Source organism: Trachypithecus francoisi, unplaced genomic scaffold (assembly GCF_009764315.1).
Source record: "Trachypithecus francoisi isolate TF-2019V2 unplaced genomic scaffold, Tfra_2.0 Lachesis_group13, whole genome shotgun sequence".
In the NCBI taxonomy this organism is placed as follows: Eukaryota; Metazoa; Chordata; class Mammalia; order Primates; family Cercopithecidae; genus Trachypithecus; species Trachypithecus francoisi.
Genome location: NW_022681458.1, coordinates 4,987,718 through 5,006,326, shown reverse-complemented (window position 1 = coordinate 5,006,326; position 18,609 = coordinate 4,987,718). Strand labels below are relative to the sequence as shown.

Sequence of the window (18,609 nt, the reverse complement as noted above, 5' to 3'; positions counted from 1 at the left end):
AGTTTATACTGTTCCCTTTTCTCTAAAGAATGTCCTCAAATCTCCTTGAGAACGTGAATTGGTTATTGCAGAGCTCTCTTGTGCTCCTGAGGCAGGCTGTCAGCATGGGGAGGATTTGTACAGGCTGGTCCCTTCTTTAAAACCATGGATGCTGTTCAGATATCTCACAATGTCCAGTGTGCTGGATGTTTGCTGGAGAGAGATGTGTTCGTTCCTGAGCTCTCGGCTGAGGATCTTGAGAGGCGCCGACCCCTGGAGCCAGGTTCCTTTCAGAGTTGCCACAGAGCCTGTTCTCTAATCTGCTTGGGGGATGGAACCCCAAAGGTCACATTCTTTGTAGTCTTTAATTCACATATAAACACTAACAGTATCTCATACTGCTGGCTAATTTTAAATTAGAAATGTTCTGTTACTTGTACCTCTTTAAGGAAGAGACCACACATTTCTGCTTTTTATTCCCTTAACATCCTGTTCGAAGGCAACATACATCAACTGACTTGTTTGCATGGTGGAATTATGGGAAACACAAAATATAGGCATGTTTGCTAGACAGATATTTGAATGTAATATTTTATTCTTTCTTCTAGGTCGCTTGGAAAGGGTCCTGACCCACCCACCATGTCAAGCAATTATTTTTCTGGACAGCTTCCTGATGTCCCCTGGGAGACAGAGAGCGCGTGACAGCCAGTGAGGGAAAGCATGCCACAGGTCCCGCCTGCTAACCTGGCAGGAGGGTGCTTGCAACACCTAATTTATCAACGCTTGTTTTCCCTGCTGGAGCCAAGTACACAGAATCACTCCACCAACGGAGAAGGAGAAAGGGGAAGCCATTCTTCACCTTTTTCAGCAATGTATTTTTGTTTTGGTCAATTTCCCAAATAAATTATGGTCTTGTCTTATTGCTGCATTGGTGGAATTCTTGCTAGTGTTATTTAGTACATTTTAAAGCTGTGTGAAACCAAAAGGTACTTATCATGTTAAAAAAAAAAAGGAAAGCCAAATTGGATGGTAAATTTTTTACATTGTTTCATTGGCTCCAGTTGGAGCTTAATCATCACGACCCTTCATTCCACAGTGCCTGCTTCAAGATGCAGCACAAATAAAAATTGCAAGAGTCTGGATGTTTTGCTTTCGTGTAATTCATTAGGCATTTCCCTGCGTGCTATGATAAATGTCTCTCTCAAGCAGAAATTTCATCTCACCTGTGTATGTCCCTAGTTCACTCTGCGGAATCAGTCTCAGGAAATATAAGCTAATGATGTCTGTGGTTCTGAAATTTTCTCGTTATTTGTTTGAGACATTTAAAAAAAACCTGCGGACAGATTATTAAAAGGATGCTGAGCAATGAAAACATTATTAGACCTTAGTATTGTTTATTGTACCCAGATGTTGTGCATTTCACACATCCCAAAGGATGAGTAGTAATGTCAGATATCAAAATCTTACTTTTCTTGCAGATATTGAGTCTAAATTTTTCTCATTAAAAACAAAACATTTACACTGAACAAATGGTGTGTGTCTGGGTGAAGCATCAGGTCTCAACAAAGCAACACTGCTCAAACAAGACTTAGGACATAACTAAGGGGATCAAAACAAAGCTGAGGCTACTGTTGGAAATACTGGTCTAAAAAAAGGAGGGGTGTGGTGTGCTTGTTTATTAATTTTATAGAATTTTCCATTTGGAAAAGAAATAAATGCATACATCCAAGGTGAAATAAGCCATTCTAGCAAACATGCAGAGGAATAATTTTCAAGAATTTTTTGTTTTTAACGAAAAGGAAAGCAAATCAAAGAAAACCTGGATAAGTGTTAAAGAGTACTAAATTCACAGTAAGGTTCAGGCAATCTGCCCACTGCAATCAGAAAGGTTTTGGCTGTTAGTCATTTAAGACACACAATGGGAAAATAAACGAAGAAGGAGGAAGGGGAAATGGGAAATTGTAGCTTGGCAGCAAAATTAGTCCAACTAGCTCCATTAGATATTAAACCATGTCATAAAGCAAATAATTGAAATAATGAGGAGCTAGTTTTTTTAAAGGTATATAGGGTAGCATAACAGAATCAACAAAAATAAGACTTTTATGTAACAATTCAATATACAATAAATAAGCACTCCATTTGGGGAGAAGAATCATATAATAAATGATGCTGGGATGGCTTGTGAGTAATTTGGAGAAAACTGATCTAGAATGAGAGCCAATATTCCACATTCACCACTCTTTAGTCTTTTGGCTTTCTATTACCTTGGCCAATGGAGGAAGACAGCAAAAAAACAGGAAGGAGGGAGGAAGAGTATGAAAGGAGTCATTTCTCCCTGGCACTCCATGCCAGGTTGCTCCAGAAGGCTGTGTCCCTGTCCTAAGGGCTACAGCTTGGCTTGGGCAGCCTTTCCATACAACATTCCAGGTTCCGGAAACTGCTTACTCACCTGCTCCTGCAGGTGCCGGGATGACAATCACTTCCAGCTGGGCTGGGCCCAGCATGCCGCATCATTCCTTGTTGACGCCCTCAACTCCGCTGGCACTAGCTCGATCATCCTTAGGCTCACCTCAGTTGCCCAGTCCCAGTGGGCCTCTGGTTCCTCCTGGGGTACTGACTGATCCAGGTGCCCTGAGATTCAGTCACTAAGTTTCAGCTTCCTATGTGATGGGGTTTGGATCTGTCCTTGTCCAAATCTCATATTGAATTGTAATCCCCCAATGTTGGAGGTGGGGCCTGGTGAGAGGTGATTGCATTATGGGGGTGGATTTCTCACAAATGGTTTAGTGCTGTTCCGTTAGTGCTAGCTTCATGACAGTGAGTGAGTTCTTGCAAAATCTGGTCATTTAAAAGTGCTCCTGCTTTTGCCATGTGACGTGTGACATGCCTACTCCCCCTTCACCTTCCACCACGATTGTAAGTTTCCCGAGGTTTCCCCAGAAACTGAGCAGATGCCAGTATCATGCTTTCTGTACAGCCTGAGGAACCATGAGCCAATTAAACCTCTTTTCTCTATAAATTATCCAGTCTCAGGTATTTTTTATAGCAATGCGAGAACAGCCTAAGATTGTGCAATTTCAGAATGCTGAGTTTCTCCATTCACCCAAGACTGGGGAGTGCTCCTGTAGCCTGATTCATGCTCACAGACATGCAAATGGATGGTGGGTGTGAATTAACATAATGCTCTAACTGAAGTCATTCTCACCAGGCAATTCTGCTCCCCAGGGGACATTTGGCAATGGCTGGAGACATTTTTAGTCACCATAACCTGTTGGGGAGGGTGAGGCGTGCTACCAGCCTCTGATAGGTGGAGACCAGGGATGCTCCCAAGCATCCCCAATGCACAAGACAGCCCCCACGACGAAGTACAACCCTTCCCGAATGTCCACAGTTAGTGTTTCCCTTGTGACCTGGTGAAGCCCTGCTCGGATTGCGGGGAGGATGGTGCATTCACAAAGGCCAGTCCGCAAAGCATACTCTTCTCTCAAAGTCAATAAACCTATTTGGAAAACAAAATTTCTACCATTGACCCATTGGTGAGCACCAACCAGAGGATAAGGGGTGACTGGGTGGCCTTAAGAGAAACAGTACTTGAGAGCTGTTGGGCTCTGAACGCCCAGTTTCTCTATCTCCACCCAGGGGATGGACCTCTCTTGGGAACTGGGCAGCTCCTGTGGCTGCTCAGAAGGGCCTGCTGGTGTGCCTCGGCGGAGAGTGTGTGGGACACAGACTCCGTGCAGGCTGCGGGGAGTCAGTCCAGGTTCCAGCACTCACTGTTCCCTGAGGTTAGTTTATTTCATCTCTGTTAGATTCCGCCTAATTATTCATCACATGTGGGTACTAATGGTGGCAAATTTTGTAGGGCTGTATGGGAATTCAATGAGATAATGCATGTGAGAGGCTTATGTTAACCTCCTGTGAAAGTGGTCCTACAAGGAGAGGCCTAGAGTCAAATTCCTTGTAGAAAACGCTGGGTTAAATGAAATTAACCTGGATTTGCTTGTTTTCCTAGTAGGGCCTCTCAGAGCATTTAAAGCATTATTGAGCATTTCATCTCTCTAAGAGAGGCGAACAATATACAGAAGTCTGCATACCCAGGCACCCTCGATCCCCGTATTACCTTACAGAAGTGACCTTCTCCAGCACACACCGCCGGAAACACTACTGAGCCTCTGCAGCACGCTGACAGATGACCCAGTTCCTGGTGTATATATACAGGTGCCTGAGCTCATTAATTTTCTACTGGTCACTGTGAGCTTCTCTTTAAGAGGGTGGCATTTTCTGGTTTTTCCAAATCAAGGTCCTCTCTTTTGGAGTCTATAGCTATGTTGGCCAATTTTATCCACCTGACTTTCCTGTTGTTTTTCTTTGCTCAGTTTTTAACACTGGCCTGGATTTTTAGACCTGCATTGTTATTAAATAAATGTAATATCTTTTGTTTTCCAACATTGAGTCTTATTAGCTTTATTCAAAAAACAAAAGGTTAAATTGGGCTACCTGCTCAACATCATCTGGGTCTATGTGAAAAATGAAAAAAAAAACAAAAAACCTCTCTCCATGTTATTGTCACTTCAATTCAGGAAATGGAAATCAATACAGATATAGAAGTGGCAAGGTTTACCTTATTTTTCAGAGTCCAAAACATACATATTTAAAATGTGTTAATAAGCCATAAAACATTCTACAAAATATAGAAACACTTAGTCTCAACCTTGTGTTTCAGAAACACTCCCCTGAAAAAATAAGTAAATTCAAATTGCAGACTACCTAATCATTAATGAAAGAAAAGGAAAAGAACTAGATGGGTGCGGTGGCTTACACCTGTAATCCCAGCACTTTGGGAGGTTGAAGCAGGTGGATCACTTGAGGCCAAGAGTTCAAGACCAGCCTGGCCAACGTAGCGAAACCCATCTCTACTAAAAAGTACAAAAATTAGCCGGGCGTAGTGGCACATGCTTGTAATCCCAGCTGCTGGGGAGGCTGAAGCATGAGAATTGCTTGAACCCGGGAGGCGGAGGTTGCAATGAGCTGAAATCGTGCCACTGCACTCCAGCCTGGGCAACAGAGTGAGACTCTGTCTCAAAAAAAAAAAAAAAAAAAGGAAAATAACTTAAGAATGTGAAGCTTCATGCACTAATGATTCAAAGTTTGGGGAAAGTACTGAATCATCCACACTATAATATCAGGGCAATTGGCCATCTGAATAACACATTATGAGCCAGAGGTCACTTACCTCTGTAGGTTAGAGAACTTGCAAGAAACCAGACAGGCCACAGAGCACCAGGAGAGACAAGGAAATCCATGTGTCATAGACAGAACTGTGTCTTCCCTGAATTCATCTGCTGAAGTCTTAGTCCTCAGTACTTCAGAATGTGACCGTATTTGGAGACAGGTTATTTAAAGAGGCAATTAGGTTAAAATGAGGTCATTCACATTAAGTCCTAATTTACATGACCAGTCTCTTTATAAGAAGAGGTGATTAGGACAGAGACTCAACAGAAAGAAGACCGTGTGAAGGTACATGGAGGAGATGACTGTCTACAAGCCAAGGAGACAGGTCTCAGAAGGAACCAAGCCTACAGACACAGTGATCTCAGACTTTCAGCCTCCATAACTGAAAGACAATAAATATCTGTGGTTTAAGCCACCCAGTCAATGGAACTGAGTTATGGTAGCCCTGGCAATCTCACACATCTTGGCTCTGGGTTAGACATCCTCCGGGTTTAAGCCACCCAGTCGATGGAACTGAGTTATGGTAGCCCTGGCAATCTCATACACCATGGCTCTGGGTTAGACATCCTCCGGGCTCATCCCCAAGTGTGAATTCCCATGATTAAGCACCATGGTTGTTCCCTGCACAGGCTGCTGCTGGAGTGTGCCATCACTTAGACTGGCTTTTCTCATCATGGGCTCCTTCTTTGAGATGTAACCAAGGCTCTGCTATGTGTTCGGCTTATCAAGGTTTTCCAGGATAGCCATGACATCTGGTTTCATTGACTAAAATGAGATTTCAGTTTCAGTCCAACGACTTGACATTCCATGTTCATTTTTCGGTCTGTTTCAGAATAATTTCAGAAGGAGTCAACTGATTTCATCAAAAGCATTGTGTGACAGAAGGGTTCCAAATCTGAAATTCAATCTGTGGGCCAGGCTAATGTTTTGAAACAATAGCTTCAATATGGATTCAAATAGGCGCTGCTATGATTAGACTGAAAAAAAAAATCTGTTCAGCTGCAAGAACATAAAAAAAAACAGACAGAGGAGAGAAAGAAAATGAGAGAGAGGTGTATTTTTACTAGGGTACTAGTAAACTGGTAAAAACTGGTAAAAACTGGAAGAGTGGCAAGCAAGGATTCGGATGATGATAAGAATAGTTCTTGTTTGCGGAACACCTCCTCTGGCTCAGGTACTCTACTCCCATGTTCAGGATGCTCTCCACCTCCCTGACAAGCACGTGTTAGCATTGTCAAGACCTATACACCATGATGGCGGGACGAAGATGGTAAATGAGCTGCCCAGGGCCGTACAGCTAGTAGGATACCCACCTACTCTAAACTGACTTAGAGGCAGACACTGCTCCCATCGTGGTGTGCTGCCTGCTCCAAACAGGCAGGATTTTGGAAACGATACCCAGGAAGCCCTAGGCAGTGGGCAGAGCTGAGCACAGCCCCAGGCCTTGGTATTATAAAGTGAAGATTTCCAGTGCAGTCCTTCTCGTTCTAATGGGGCAGGTTCCTGCCACACAGGATGTCTGCATATGTCTGGGAAAGACATTGCTGAGATCATTTAACTGTTGTCAGTGGCAAACAGTTATGAACAAAGAAGCCAGATGCATGAAGTGCTGTATTTCAGCACTTCCAAATGGTCCAGGCTTTATACACCCCTGTTTTGCAGTCAAAGAGATATTTTCAGTTTTAATTGTTCCAATCAATATCAGAATAATTTTAGAGAGTCATTTAATGCAAGGATGACTCATTTTAAACAAAGCAATTAATATTGTCTAACACAGCGCCGGGCAACTGATCCCACTGAGAACACTCCAGCATGCCATTATTTCAGAGTGAAGATCTCTAATCCAGGCCTTCCTGTGGGGACTGGTTTGTCTTAGGCTTGGATAGACAAACAAAAAATAACATTTCAAATAGACGCTGAGGCAGAATTAATATCATTCATCATAGATTTCTAGCAAAATTGTTTTAAGAAACCCTCCTTAAAATGTTTAAATGCCCTTACATATCACATTCATAATAAGATTCATAATATAATTCATAATATGCATAACAATTAATAATAATAATAAGCATGTACATAATGAGTGAAGCAATCTAGACTTCCTCAAGTTAAAAAATGAAACAAAGATAACCACCAATCCCATTACTTTTCTATATTTTTTAAGTACCCTGCAATGCAGTAACACAAAAGAAAAATAAATAATGGTGACTGGATTCACTGGAGAGATATTTCATAAGTTGCTGCCAGATGCTCTCAGCATGGGGAGGCAGTGGTCAGTTAGGTAATCTTCTGACCCATATGGAGTTTATCTTCTAATATGGTTTTGCTCTGTGTCCCCATCCAAAGCTCATGTTGAATTGTAATTCCCAATGTTGAGGGAGGGACCTGGTGGAAGGTGACCATGGGGACAGATTTCCCCCTTGCTATTCTCATGATAGTGAGTGACTGCTCAAGAGAACAAGCTTAACAAAAGTGTGTGGCACTTCCCCCTTCACTCTCTTCCTCCTGCTCCAACATGTGAAGACGTGATGGCTTCCCCTTTGCCTTTGGCCATGATTTTAAGTTTCCTGAGGCCTCCCAGCCATGCTTCCTGTACAGCCTGTGGAACTGTAAGTCAGTTAAATGTCTTTTATTCCTAAATTACCCAGTGTCAGGTAGTTCCTTATAGCAAGGTGAGAACAGACTAATACACATGGAGGCACAGAAACAAGGTTTGCAGGAATAAGTAAGCAGGTGAATGGCAGGTCATGGTAAATGTAATGATTACGGGTTTTAAAGGTAGCATGGCATAAAGTGGCAGAGATTGAGCCTCTATTTAAGTAGTAAACAGGCCTCTGTGAGGAAGTGATACTGGAAATGCGACCTGAATGCTGAGAGGAGCCAGCCCTTTGAAAGCTGCGGGAAGAACATCAAGGGTGGAGGGAAAGTGTGAGCAAAGACCCTGGAGCAGGAACACACTTGGCATCTTCTGAGGGACAGGAAGAAAGCAGTGAGGATGCGGCGCTAGACAGGAGAGGACAAACCGGGACGAAGCCAGGAGAGACAAGACCAGGCTGTCCAGGAAGAGGAGCTGGGGTCCATCAAAGGGCAATGGGGATGCAGCAACAAGTTGATAAACAAAATACCACATACACGCATGGAGGGGAATATTATCCAGCCTTAAAGAGGAAGGAGATCCAGACCCCTGCTACAACATGGGTAAACCCTGAGGACATCACACTCAGTGAAATAAACCGGTCGCAAAACACAAATGCTGTATGATTCCACTTACATGGGGTTCCTAGAGCAGTCCAATTCGTGAAGACAGGAGCAGAGTGGTGGCTACCAGGGGCTGAAGGGATGGGGAGGGGTTGTTTAATGGGGACAGAGTTTCAGTTTTGCAAGATGCACAAGTTCTGGAGATCTGTGGCACAACAATGTCGCAGAAATGCTTAATGCTACTCAACTATATGCTTAAAAATGGTAAGATGGCAAATTTTATGTTACTTTTTTTTGGTTATCACAATCAAAAATATAGTTTTCAAAAAGGGCAATGGGGAACTGTGGAAAAGCAGAGACACTTAGATTTTTTAAAGCATGATTAGTTTAGGATGACTGGACTCCACCTCCAAAAAGTCTAAAAGACAAACTTACTGAAAACGTAAACATAGTTTTAAAAAAAAAACCCTCTGAAGAAGAAGACCCCTCTGTATATAAGAAAAATATACAAAAAAGTAGCAAAGTCATTAATTATAGGAAACAAATAAACAAAACCATTGTGAAATTCAAGATCCCATTTATAAAACATTCAAGAATCTGAAATCGTAATAATCGTAATAAACAGAATTGTATATCATCATTATTAAAAACCTTGTGGCCGGACCTGGTGGCTCATGTCTGTAATCCCAGCACTGTGGGAGGCCAAGGCGGGCAGATCACAAGGTCAGGAGTTTGTGATCAGTCTGGTCAACATAGTGAAACCCCGTCTCTACTAAAAATACAAAAATTCGCCAGGCATGGTGGCATGTGCCTGCGGTCCCAGCTACTCGGCAGGGGCTGAGGCAGGAGAATCGCTTGAACCCAAGAGGTGGAGCTTGCAGTGAGCCAAGATTGCGCCACTGCACTCCAGCTTGGGCAACAGAGTGAGACTTTGTCTCAGAAAAAAAAATTCCTTGCAAAGTTATTGAAGAGGTACTCAATAAATTGCTGCTGGATGAATGAGCAAAATTAGAATGTCTTATCAGGAGTATAAAAAGAAGACAAAGAAAGTAGAGAAACATTGTGTTCTATTTCACAGATATAATGGGATTCCAATTGAAATATAAATAAAGTCCTTTTTTATAAATAACTCAGCCAAATATTGTTAAATTCATTCAGCAAAAATAAAATAGAGGTGAATTTGCCACGAAGCTGAGGACACAGAGGTTTCAGGGCCCCTCATTTGCTCTCTTTCACAGAGGGAGCCTGGATGTTTTGTATTAATAATTTTGTCTTGTTTTTCTTAAGAGGACACTCAAACGGTGTAAGTTTTATGTTCCACAAAATGCATAGTCTTCCCTGTGTGGGTATGTTAGCAACTATTCCAAGTAGAAGAAAATAAACCTTGGCCTTTTTGAAAAACATAATATTAGCTCCCATGGCAATAAAGTGCCAAGTAGAATTGCAAAGAAAAGAAAATAAAGATGAAAGGAAGGCATAGGCACAGCAGAATAGACCCAGAATAATATATTATTATGCAATCTTCTCAAAACAAAAGGATAAGGAATATAAATAATGTTGGGATAATCTGGGAGCAATTTGGAGAAAACCTAATTTATATCCATACTTTACACCATAATCCCTGAATAAAGGAGGCTGTTTCATCATTACAAATAATTTGTAGAGAAAAATCAGCAGAAAATATCCTACCTTTGAAGAAATAATAAATAATTTTTTTTCAAAATTCAAGGAAATATGAAATGGACTGATGGGCAATGCAATGTTGAAATTTTTGACTGCATTGATTAAAATAAAAAGAACTAGACTAAAATGTAGGGGGAGACGTGTAAGATAAAATATTTACATGAATTACGTCTACAAATGTGATTAATATTGATAATGACCTTTGAAAACGCTCATGCATATTTGGAAAGACTTAAGAGCTTCATAAAAAAATGAGTCAAGGCCAACTACAAAAAATATACACATATAAGCAGATAAAAATAATAAATCAGCACTTGAATAAACATAAAGTAAGATAAAAATAATGTAAAATAAAATATAAAATAACATAAGATAAAAATTAGCCTAACAGCATATGTGAACTTTTAAAACTTAAATGAGAAAATAGTTTAAATAATAACATCTGTTGCTGGTGAAGCTGGGATAAAACTAATATATACATAGACGTGTGTATGCATCTGTGTGTATATAATACGCAGTTGATAGCATTGTACATTAGTACAAACTTTTAGATCACTGTGCTTTGGCAACTAAATTTTTTAACCTTGTTTTCCCACATCTAGAAATTTATCTAGCAGGAATGATTAAATAAATAATTAAATAGAAGCTATAATTGGCCGGACACGGTGGTCACTCTTGTAATCTCACCACCATGGGAGATCGAGGTGGGTGGGTCATGAGGTCAGGAGACCGAGACCATCCTGGTCAACATGGTGAAACTCCGTCTCTACTAAAAGTACAAAAATTAGCTGGGCGTGGTGGTGTGCACTTGTAGTCCCAGCCACTTGGGAGAGACTGAGGCAGGAGAGTCGCTTGAACCTGGGAGGCAGAGGTTGCAGTGAGCCAAGATAGTGCCACTGCACTCCAGCCTGGGAGACAGAGCAAGACTCCATCTAAAAAAAAAAAAAAAAGAAGCTATAATGTATAATTTAAAATTAATTGTGGCCGTGATATCTGTTAGAGAAACAAGTAAGAACAACTTAAATGTTGAATAACAGAGACATAGATGAGCAAATTCTGGTACTTCAATATGATTCATTTTAACAAAGTGGTTAAAAGGCCATGTAGAAACTCAGGCAAGGGTACACTGTAATATAAAATGAATCAAGTATGTGAACACAGACCCAAGGTGAACAAATGCCTACCCCATCCACCCACCCGTTAGAGAACAACAAGTTAGAGTCAACGTCTCTTTGGCCCTTGGGATGTGTGTGTGGCCGGGGTGGAGAGGGGTGTAGGGGTTGGTGCTCAGAACTAATGGGAATTGCCAGATATCATAACTACTTTAAGTAAGAAAACAGTGAATTCCCATATTTTATTTTTTTAACCCATAGTGTGTTTTTATTAAGATTCTGCCTTTTAGGACTAGACCCTCTTAAATGTCAAAACCAGAGTGAAGATGTCCATTACCTGCATATAAACCTTGAGCTTTTGGCAGGCAATTTTTAAACATCAAAAGAGTGCTCTAGGAATTCCAAATAAAAACCAAACTCTTACTTTCATTTGCTTAAAAGAGTTTCTTTTCTTCTCACACTCTCATTCTTCATCATAGATCCACTCTACATCAAATAGTCTATTATTTTCCACTTGGGGAGAAATATGGCTTGGTGTGACTTTAGCCTTTCAAACGTAAACCTGCAGAGCCAAGTTCCAGTAGGGAAATGAATTTTTATTGCACAGTTAAAAGTAAAGAGTGGAAACACTGTGAAATCCTTAACAGTCTTCAGCTTTATCACATATTCCTTCATCTTCGTCGGTCAGATGGGACAGCCCCGAGACGCCACCAGACTTCGGGGCTAGGTCCATTGCCTGTGCATCTCCACCTGAGTTCAGGTTCCTCAAAACAGAATATATTATAGAATCCTTTACTGTAAATGTTTTATTTATTTATTGTTATTTTTTTAGACGGAGTTTCGCTCTTTTTGCCCAGGCTGGAGTGCAATGGTATGATCTCAGCTCACTGCAACCTCCACCTCCCGGGTTCAAGCGATTCTCCTGCCTCAGCCTCGCAAGTAGCTGGGATTACAGGCATCTGCCTCCACGCCTGGCTGATTTTTTGTATTTTTAGTAGAGACGGGGTTTCACCATGTTGGCCAGGATGGTCTCAATCTCTTGACCTTGTGATCCGCCCGCCTCGGCCTCCTGAAGTGCTGGGATTACAGGCGTGAGCCACCCTGCTCGGCCCTAAATGTTTTATTTTTTTAAATGAAGGAATGTACCATTTATAGAAAAAACACTTTAATATTACAAACTAAACAGAAGGACTTTAAACATATAGTTAAGTAGACAGTGTTTAGGCTCATTTTCTATTGATAGTGTCTTATCAAATATATAGTGTTTGTATGTAGTATGGTTGTGTTTTGTAAAGCTCTCTTGAGATAATTCTTTCCTATAACTGAATAACCTTGCAGGAGGATGAGTGTAGAATGTACATTTCTGTGAAATAAGCACTCAGAACAGCGCCTGGCAAATGGGAAGCACTACATAGTTTTCAGCTGCTGCTGATGCTATCATTGTTATTGTTGTTGTTATTATTATTATATTATTATTATCATATGAGGCAAATGTGTTTTCTGGAATGTAGCCAACAATGGAGAGCGTTTTGGGACTGAGCAAAGGCTCAAACTGAATATTCTGGAGACAATGATGCTTACAGAATGGTCCAAGATATTGACTGAGGACGAACCTGCAAGGCTGAATATATCATTATTCAGCAATGAATACCTACTGCGTGGTTTACATTGTCTGTGAAATACACGACAATTCAATATGAAAGAGTTCATGGTCTTAGGAATGAACTTACACTATATTAACGTGAAACATGTCAGGCAGAGGGATATGGAATTTAAACAGCATGCCACTTCTGGGTGGGTTATTTTTTTTCATCACTGAGTGTTAATTCTAAATTGACTAAGATACAACTGGGGAACAGTGGGGAATGGGGGAGGCAGAAATAAAAGGCCAGGAGGGAACTATGAGAGAAAATTTAACCTTCTATATGGAAACCATGGGCAGAGCCAATAGGTTCCAGTCGTCCCGGCTGAGGTCCCTGCGAAGTGGAACCCAGACATGGAGTCCCAACCACAATCAGCAAGGGTGCCTGGATGGTGACCTCCCCAGGCCAGGCATCAACAAATGTCAACCTTCTCTCCCAAATACCCCTAAAATCCGTCTAAGTCTCTCCACCTCTGCAATCATCAGTTTAGATCATTCGTTCACTGAAACAAATATTTATTCAGCACTAACGCTATCCCAAGCACTAAGCCAGCTGCCAGATTCTAATAGAGAGGAAACCAGGTGAATTCTCTGGAGACCCATTGGTCTTCCTGCATCTGCTCCAACTCACTGGGAATACCAGCTTCATGCTGCAGTGAGAGTGACATTTCAGTGCCCATGTCTCGTTATAGCAGGCACTGCTACACCCTCCATGGCTTCTCTTTGCTCTTAGGGGATGTGTTACTCAGGGCAGAAAAGACAGATCTAGATGGATAAATAGATAGCTAGATGGGTAGATAGATAGACTGATACATAGATACAAAAATAGATATATGAGAAGGGATTTAATAGGGGAACTGGCTCACACAATTATGGAGGCTGAGAGGTCCCACAATAGGCCTTCTGCCAGCCTGGGAACCAGGAAAGCCAGGAGCATAGCTCAATCTCAGTCTGAAGGCCTGAGAACCAGGTGGCTGTTGGGGTAAGGGGAACTCTCAGTCTGAGGCCAATCGCCTTAGAACCAGGGCCACTAGTGAAAATCCTGAAGTCTGAAGGCTGGAGAGCCTGAAGTTCTGATGTCCAAGAGCAGGAGAGCAGGAGAAGAAAGTTGTCCCAGCTCCCAAAGAGACAGAATGGATTCTTCTTTCCTTTGTGGGTTGTGTGTGTGTGTGTGTGTGTGTGTGTGTGTGTTTTGCTCTATCTGAATCCTCAACCCATTGGATGGTGACCACCTACATTGGGTGAAGGTGGATCTTCCTTACTCAGTTACTGATTCAAACACCAACCTCTTCTGGAAACAGCTTCACAGACATACTCAGAAATGATACTTAACCAGCTAGCTGGCATCCCTTAACGCAGTCGGCACCTACAATTCACCATGGCATCCCTTAACGCAGTCGGCACCTCCTACAATTCACCATGGCATCCCTTAACGCAGTCGGCACCTACAATTCACCATGGCATCCCTTAACGCAGTCGGCACCTACAATTCACCATGGCATCCCTTAACGCAGTCGGCACCTACAATTCACCATGGCATCCCTTAACGCAGTCGGCACCTACAATTCACCATCACAGGGAGAGAATCCTTAACAGGGGCCAGGCTCCTACCCCTTCAGCCACATCTCCCTTGGCCCCTGGGCTTCTTGGCCCCCTACCTCTGTGGAACCTTTGGTGACAATGCTTCCTCTTAGTATAGAGACTATCTACTTTCTGTTCCCGGTAGTGGGAATGGTGTTCCCTCCAGTCCTCAGCTGGTGAACTCACCCTCTGACGTGCCTAACAAGGTCAAGTTCCCTCTTAACAGGCTCTCATCGTGTGGCACTCTGTGCCTTAATGAATGCACTTGCAGTTCACAGGGTGACAATTTGATCAGTATCTGTATCCCCTCCCCACTCCTCATCTGTAAACTCCATTATATTCCCAGTATCCAGAACTGTGCTCAATCAATATCTATTGAATGAATTAGTGATATAATTTCTATGTCAAATATGAAGGAACAAGAACGAGGAAGGTCAGATAACTTACCTGATACCACATATTAAGTAAATGGGAAAGTCTGAACTTGAACCCAGAGTATCTGATTCGGAAGCCCCGATTCTCATGCTTTGTTACAGGGATAGGACCGTGCCTGTAGAAAGAGCCAGGGTCCAACCTTGTACCTTCAGGATAACCTGAGCTAATTCCTGCATCTCAGCTGCCTGGGCAGCTGTCAGCCAAGCCTGGGGACACAGGGTTGGAGGAACCATCCCTCCTGCAGAATTCTCCACACCACTGTGTAAAGGCTGGCTGCTGTCCACCATTGCTCTTCATCCAGGGACTGCAGGAAAATAGGGATGAGTCTCTTTGTCTCCACAAACTTCTCTGACCTTTCATTTTCATCATCTAAAAAAAATCTCGACCATGTAGGAGACCATGAAAAGACTTTACTTGTTTTGAGGGATCAACAGCTCATGAAATGGCATGTCTTTGTTGGTGCAGAGAAAGGCTGCAGTGGTCCGATTTCTATTAAAAGCAAACAGTTAAGCCGTAGTCCTGAGGCAGCTGAGGAAGTGATTAGTGTGCTGACAATGATAGATGATAAACACAATAGAGCTTGACAGAAATTAATGATATTTTGAATCTTTAATAATGATACATAACTATCTAAAAGAGATATCTCCATCACAATGTAATTCTTCTAAAAGCCAGGGGAGCTTTGATGACAACTGAGTAAAAACTTTGTATATGGACAAGATTAGAGGGAAACACCGTAAATGGAAATAATTAAATTTCCAGAGTGTCAGAGTGGTAGGACTGTGAGTGAGTCTTTTATTTTAATTTCCTTTCATATTATCAGGATGGGCTTACGTGCAATGGATTCTTTTAAAAATAAAAAACCGAATGGAAAGCCATCCTCTTCAAAATATGTGTCTGTTTTTTGATGAGAATACAAAGATTGAGTTAATGCATGCCCTTTTCCTTATGTCCAGCAACCCGAACTGTCTCTGCTCCATCCTGCAAATGAAAGTTACATGCAGGGCCATTGTCTATGAGTTCTTGTCCATTAAGAGTTTGGGAAAATGCACACTTGCCCCAAGAGAAAAGGTCAGAAGCCGGCCAAAGGAATGCCTTCAGGGACAATGGGCCATTGTGACACCCGGGGCCTTGATTAATCACCTACATCTTCGGCGAAATGATTCTAAGTGGCGCAGCAAGAGACACCCGAGTTCGAGGCTGCACGAGAAAAGGAAGGGAGGCCCGCTCAGGGCAAATCTGGGCGTCCCTCCCACATAGCAGGATCCGTGGTCTGGAACGCCACCCTGACCAGGCAGCAATCTTTAATTAAGTTCCCATTTCCTCACATCCTGGTTTGTTTCACCGCTAATCAAATGGAAATATTATTTGAGATCATAAATAATAATCCTATGAAAACATTTATGGCAGTTAGAGGCATTATAAGCCATCACTGATTTCCACAGCAAAGCCTGTTCCCAACAGCCACATGCTGCATCCGTGGGCTCTAAAAGTGGCCCACGGCATTTGTGGAAGCTCATAGGGTTGGTCATTCCAGAATCGCGTCTAAGGACCTTCCCTGCACTAAGTTTGCAAATTAGTCACAACAAGGTTTGCGCTGGTGCAGTCGTCTGAGTCAGCTGCTAATGCCTCGCATATATTTAGTTCCCTTCCACTAAGGAGCTGAGAGTTTCTCATGATAAGAAACTTGGCAGTAAGAGTCCGCTAGACCTCACATTCCCTGAATATCTCAAAGATTGGCTTTGCTTTCCTAACAAAAGCAAGTCATTTCTTCCATTTACAAAACCTCTTCAAAATCCTTCTGGAAACATGACCGGGTTTTATCCACGGTGTCAAACCAGCAAGAAGGCGGAAGACAACCCATGCTCAAGCTGCCTGATCAACGCGCTGGGCACTGTTGGGCCTGACCTGTGAATTCCTTCAAGCACGGTCATGAACGCTGCCCTCTGCAGGGCGACAGACTGTCATTCTTCCCCCAAACAAATTTGCTTCCTGAGCAATGATTTTTGATTTAAAGAACTGTTGACAGTGGTTGTTTGACAGAGACAGAAGACAGAGACAGAAGTGGGAGAAGATTTGGAAAAGCAGGACCAAAAGAATCATGAGTCTGAGAAGGGTACCTCACCTGACAGCCCTTTCCCAGGTCAGCGGGCCGTTTTCTATAATTAAAAAGGGAGTTCTGGGGACAGGTGAGGCCTGATGTGATGAGTTCTGCTAAGCGGGAAGTGAGTACATCTTAATCAGAGATTAGAGCCTAAGGACAAAAAGATAGAGAGCCTGAAGGTTAGCTGAAAAGAGAAAGGAGAGCAGAAGCTTGGGAAAGACACCAGAGAAGTTTGGGAGCCTCCTTGGCCTCGGTTACCAGGCCCTGCTGCAGGAACACACGCAGAGCCCCAGCATCCTGACTTCTGTTCAGTGCAGCAGCTTCTCTTCCTTCCTGCTTACTTCCCTCAGCTCCTATTCATGCAAACCTTTGTCCAGGAAAACTGGAGGGCATTGAAGTGATAAACACAGGGCAGGATGTTGTTCCAATTTCGGTTTCGATACCAGATACCTGTGTGACCTCAGCATGCTGGGCTTCGGCATCTGCATTGAACAATGACAACGCTGGACCCAGTGACCGCTTCATCTCTGTCCAGCAGGTCTGCTCTATGACAAGGCACGATTTGCTTTCCGGTACCCGCAGCTCAACAGCCCCTGTTCTGAGTGTCACAACAGTCTCCAAGATGGGTGTCCTGGTGATTTGCTGTTTTATAAAGCACACAGCTTTTATCCATCAATTCAGTCAGAGGATCCTTCTTTACAGGCTCTGCTGACTGTTACAAAGGAAATAAGTAGTAGCACAAAGGAAACCAGACATAGTTATTCTCAAAGGGCTGAGAATCTGGTTGGAGAAATCAGACAGATTCATAGATGGGCAACAAAAGCTGGTAAGAGGGCCGGGTGCTGTGGTTCATGCAGGTAATGCCAGCACTTTGGGAGGCTGAGGGGGGTACATCATTTGAAGTCAGGAGCTCCAGATCAGCCTGGTCAACATGGTGAAACTCCGTCTCCACTAAAAATATAAAAAGTAGCGGGAGGGTAGTGGCAGGCACCTGTCATCCCAGGTACTCAGGAGGCTGAGGCAGGAGAATCACAAGCCTGCGAGGCACAGGTTGCAGTGAGCTGAGATCGCACCACTGCACTCCAGCCTGGGCAACAGAGTGAGACTTTTTCTCAAAAAAAAAAAAAAGCTGATAAGACAACAAAATAAAAGACAACGCAGTATAGTAGAAATGACACTGGGACTCTTTTTTCCCCACTCTATTTTTGTTATTCTTATAGATCTAGGGAGGAGGAATGTAGTTCTGTTACATGTCTATGTTGCATAGTGGTGACATCTAGGCTTTTAGTGTACCGACTGCCCACATAATGAACACTGGACCCAATAGGTAATCTTTCAGCCCTTACCGACTTCCCAACCACCCCACCTTCTGAAGTCTCCAAGGATTCCCCTGTATGTCCATGTGGACCCACTGTTTAGCTTCCACTTCTAAGTGAGAACATACGATATTTGACTTTCTGTTTCTGAGCTATTTCACTTAGGAGAATGGTCTCCAGTTCCATCCACGTTGCTGCAAAACACGATTCCATTCTCTTTTGTGACTGAGTATATACAGCACATATTCTTTTTTTTTTGAGACAGAGTGTCGCTGTGTCACCCAGGCTGGAGTGCAATGGTGCAATCTCAGTTCACTGAAACCTCCA

The 18,609-nt window shown here is 42.7% G+C and overlaps 1 long non-coding RNA gene across 1 annotated transcript in view; it reads right to left on the bottom strand.

Moving 5' to 3' along the window:
* The window catches only part of LOC117094339, a 93,633-nt gene extending 86,005 nt beyond the window's left edge, over positions 1–7,628 (bottom strand). The window contains exon 1 of the long non-coding RNA XR_004441510.1: positions 5,213–7,628. This is a non-coding gene — a long non-coding RNA (uncharacterized LOC117094339). The remainder of the gene's footprint in view (positions 1–5,212) is intronic.
* Positions 7,629–18,609: the final 10,981 nt, after the last annotated feature.